The sequence below is a fragment of the Oncorhynchus nerka genome, linkage group LG8, assembly GCF_034236695.1.
Source record: "Oncorhynchus nerka isolate Pitt River linkage group LG8, Oner_Uvic_2.0, whole genome shotgun sequence".
NCBI classification, from domain to species: Eukaryota; Metazoa; Chordata; class Actinopteri; order Salmoniformes; family Salmonidae; genus Oncorhynchus; species Oncorhynchus nerka.
Window position 1 is genome coordinate 68,458,212 of NC_088403.1, and position 5,219 is coordinate 68,463,430.

A 5,219-nucleotide genomic window follows, 5' to 3' on the forward strand; every position below is an offset into this window, starting at 1 on the left:
AGAAAGTCAGACTTAGAGAGTTACAGAGTCAGACTTCTAGAGAGTTAAGAGTCAGACTTAGAATGTAAGAGTCAGACTTAGAAAGTCAGACTTAGAAAGGTAAGAGTCAGACTTAGAAAGTCAGACTTAGAGAGTTAAGAGTCAGACTTAGAGAGTTAAGAGTCAGACTTAGAGAGTGAAAGGGAAACTTTCAACTTCATTGAAACACTTATCTTTCTATATTTTTTACTACAAACATAGAAACACGCCATTTTCACATATGTTGATGTTGCCGTGGTGCTGGAGATGATGTGAAGATTAAAATGCACCTAGAGGCCCAGTTTATTATTTGTTTGAGATTAAGCCTCAGTCTAGTACTAGTAGAGTGAATAGAACCCATGTGCAGTGACTGTGTGGGAGAGAAGTCTTGAATCATCTGAATATCTGCGGTGGTGCTCGTGTCATTCTTTGCTGAGTCTACCTTTAATGTGTCCAGGAAAGTTCTGGGTAAGGCACGAGAAAGTATTCAGACCCTTGACTTTTTCCACATTTTGTTACATTACAGCCTTATTCTGAAATGGATTAAATCATCCTCTGATCAATCTACATACACTACCCCATAACGATGAAGCAAAATACGTTTTTAGACATTTTTGCAAACTTATGTAAATGTTATGTTAAAGTTTTTTTTTAATTTTATACATTTGCAAAAAAAAATATAAAAATGTTTTTTTGTTTTGTCATTGTGGGGTATTTGTGTGTAGATTGACGAGGGGGGGAAAACAATACATTTTATTACGAGGCTGTGATGTAACGAGGCTGTGATGTAACAAGGCTGTGATGTAACGAGGCTGTGATGTAACGAGGCTGTGATGTAACGAGGCTGTGATGTAACGAGGCTGTGATGTAACGAGGCTGTGATGTAACGAGGCTGTGATGTAACGAGGCTGTGATGTAACGAGGCTGTGATGTAACAAGGCTGTGATGTAACGAGGCTGTGATGTAACGAGGCTGTGATGTAACGAGGCTGTGATGTAACGAAGTGGAAAAAGGGGAGGGGTCTGAATACTTTCAGAATGCACCGTAGATTTTCATCATCTCACATTCTCCCATAAACTCCATTCACTGGACACGACGGAGAGGAGGTGAGGAACGGAGGTGAGGAAAGGAGATGAGGATAGGAGATGAGGAAATTATGATAGGAGATGAGGATAGAGAGAGATTAGAAATGATATGAGGATAGAGATGAGATAGGAGATGAGGAAATTATATGATAGGAGATGAGGATATGACATGAGGAGATTAGGAAATTATATGAGGATAGGAGATGAGGATAGGAGATGAGGATATGACATGAGGAGATTAGGAAATGATATGAGGATAGGAGATGAGGATAGGAGATGAGGATAGTTAAATATCAATGTCATAAGGCATTGATATTTAACTATCCTCATCTCCTTTCCTCGTCTCCTTTCCTCATCTCCTATCCTCATCTCCTATCCTCATATAATTTCCTAATCTCCTCATGTCATATCCTCATCTCCTATCCTCATATCATTTCCTAATCTCCTCATGTCATATCCTCATCTCCTATCCTCATATCATTTCCTAATCTCCTCATGTCATATCCCTTATCTCCTATCCTCATATCATTTCCTAATCTCCTCATGTCATATCCTCATCTCCTATCCTCATATCATTTCCTAATCTCTTCATGTCATATCCTCATCTCCTATCCTCATCTCCTATCCTCATATCATTTCCTAATCTCCTCATCTCCTATCCTCATATAATTTTCCACTTCGACTATTGATCTCCCTGATTTTGAGAACATGCGGGGGGAGGCAAAACTCTGCCACAGCTAACTTTGACTCATATGACCTGTCCCAAATGGCTCCCTATCTAGCTCCCTATCTAGTGCACCAGAACCTGGTCAAAAGTAGGGCGCTCATCCTAACGCTTTGCTCCTCTAGCTGTGTCTCTGTGTAACGCATCAGATGGACATTGACCTTTGGCTGAGTCTGAAATAGCACCCTGTTGTCTACACAGTGTACTCTTGACCAGGGGCATCATGTGTCTCTGATGTAGGATCAGCCCCTTCTCTCCATTGAATCTTATTTATTATGGTTTCAAATTGCTAAACTGATCCTAAATCAGAACTCCTGCGCTTGATAAACCACCAGTCACCTATCTATATGGCCCCAGAGCATTATTTTATTTATATTTTTTTAACCTTTATTTAACCAGGCAAGGCAGTTAAGAACAAATTCTTATTTTCAGTGACGGCCTACCGGTGAACAGTGGGTTAATTGCCTGTTCAGGGGCAGAACGACAGATTTGTACCTTGTCAGCTCGGGGTTTGAACTTGCAACCTTCCGGTTACCAGTCCAACTCTCTATCCACTAGGCTACCCTGCCACCCCGAGAGGGAATAGGGTGCCATTTTGGACATATCCTCTGTGGGTTGCATAGGTGGGCCTTGGTCAAAAAGTAGTGCACTATGTAGGGAACCTCTGTTCACACCTCTCTGTTTCTCTCTGTACCCTAGGTGAAGTTGAGATCAAACTGCGCTCCTGTCAAGGATCATGCAACAGGTCCATCGCTTTCCGTATCGACCACGACAGCTACAGATCGCTAGCCAATCAGATGGCCCTGTTCAGTAACACCGCCAAGCATCGGAAGAGCTCTCCTCTTAATAAGGACATCGCCAAGATCAAACTACAGCCGGTGACTGTCGGTCCCCTGCCGTCGACCGCCTATAAAACCATCCCCATGGTACAGAAGGAACTCCTGACTCAGTTTGAGGATCTAGAACAGAATCATGTGGTTCTAGAAGAGGTTCTAGAAGAAACGGAATGCCTGGGTCCTGAAAGGAGAAGCAGGCGTTCTAGAATGTAAATAATAAACTCAGATAAAGATGTCTGCCTCTCTGTGATATCTTGGTTCGGTTCTGGTTTTTTTTACTTCTAATAAAGGACTGCTGTTTTAATTGACATAAACTATCATTATATAGAGTCATAGCCACGTGGAAGTAGGGGTGTTGAGGATGCCTCACTGGGGTTCTACTCCTGAGTGGCGCAGGGTCTAAGACACTGCATCTCAGTGCAAGAGGCTTCACTGCAGAAACACTTGTTCGAATCCAGGCTGCATCACGTCTGGCTGTGATTGGGTGTCCCATAGGGACAATCGGCCCAGCGTTGTCCAGGGTAGGCTGTCATTGTAAATAATAATTTGTTCTTAACTGACATGCCCTGTTAAATTAAACTAAATTTACTCTTGTCAGAGAGGATTAAAACAAGCAGCAGGTTGGGAAGAAAACATTCTGTCAGCACTCTCTTGACAAAGAGATTCTCAACCCCCTCCTCCAGCACTAACGAAGAGATTCTCAACCCCCTCCTCCAGCACTAACGAAGAGATTCTCAACCCCCTCCTCCAGCACTAACGAAGAGATTCTCAACCCCCCTCCTCCAGCACTAACGAAGAGATTCTCAACCCCTCCTCCAGCACTAACGAAGAGATTCTCAACCCCCTCCTCCAGCACTAACGAAGAGATTCTCAACCCCTCCTCCAGCACTAACGAAGAGATTCTCAACCCCTCCTCCAGCACTAACGAAGAGATTCTCAACCCCCTCCTCCAGCACTAACGAAGAGATTCTCAACCCCCTCCTCCAGCACTAACGAAGAGATTCTCAACCCCTCCTCCAGCACTAACGAAGAGATTCTCAACCCCTCCTCCAGCACTAACGAAGAGATTCTCAACCCCCTCTCCCAGGACTAACGAAGAGATTCTCAACCCCCTCCTCCAGGACTAACAAAGAGATTCTCAACCCCTCTCCCAGGACTAACGAAGAGATTCTCAACCCTCCTCCAGCACTAACGAAGAGATTCTCAACCCCTCCTCCAGCACTAACGAAGAGATTCTCAACCCCTCCTCCAGCACTAACGAAGAGATTCTCAACCCCTCCTCCAGCACTAACGAAGAGATTCTCAACCCCCTCCTCCAGCACTAACGAAGAGATTCTCAGCCCCCTCCTCCAGCACTAACGAAGAGATTCTCAACCCTCCTCCAGCACTAACGAAGAGATTCTCAACCCCCTCTCCCAGGACTAACGAAGAGATTCTCAACCCCTCCTCCAGGACTAACGAAGAGATTCTCAACCCCTCTCCCAGGACTAACGAAGAGATTTCAACCCCCTCCTCCAGCACTAACGAAGAGATTCTCAACCCTCCTCCAGCACTAACGAAGAGATTCTCAACCCCTCCTCCAGCACTAACGAAGAGATTCTCAACCCCCTCCTCCAGCACTAACGAAGAGATTCTCAACCCCTCCTCCAGCACTAACGAAGAGATTCTCAACCCCCTCCTCCAGCACTAACGAAGAGATTCTCAACCCCCTCCTCCAGCACTAACGAAGAGATTCTCAACCCCCTCCTCCAGCACTAACGAAGAGATTCTCAACCCTCCTCCAGCACTAACGAAGAGATTCTCAACCCCCTCCTCCAGCACTAACGAAGAGATTTCAACCCCTCCTCCAGCACTAACGAAGAGATTCTCAACCCCTCCTCCAGCACTAACGAAGAGATTCTCAACCCCTCCTCCAGCACTAACGAAGAGATTCTCAACCCCCCTCCAGCACTAACGAAGAGATTCTCAACCCCTCCTCCAGCACTAACGAAGAGATTCTCAACCCCCTCCTCCAGCACTAACGAAGAGATTCTCAACCCCTCCTCCAGCACTAACGAAGAGATTCTCAACCCCTCCTCCAGCACTAACGAAGAGATTCTCAACCCCCTCCTCCAGCACTAACGAAGAGATTCTCAACCCCCTCCTCCAGCACTAACGAAGAGATTCTCAACCCCCTCCTCCAGCACTAACGAAGAGATTCTCAACCCCTCCTCCAGCACTAACGAAGAGATTCTCAACCCCTCCTCCAGCACTAACGAAGAGATTCTCAACCCCTCCTCCAGCACTAACGAAGAGATTCTCAACCCCTCCTCCAGCACTAACGAAGAGATTCTCAACCCCTCCTCCAGCACTAACGAAGAGATTCTCAACCCCTCCTCCAGCACTAACGAAGAGATTCTCAACCCCCTCCTCCAGCACTAACGAAGAGATTCTCAACCCCCTCTCCCAGGACTAACGAAGAGATTCTCAACCCCTCCTCCAGGACTAACAAAGAGATTCTCAACCCTCTCCCAGGACTAACGAAGAGATTCTCAACCCCCTCCTCCAGCACTAACG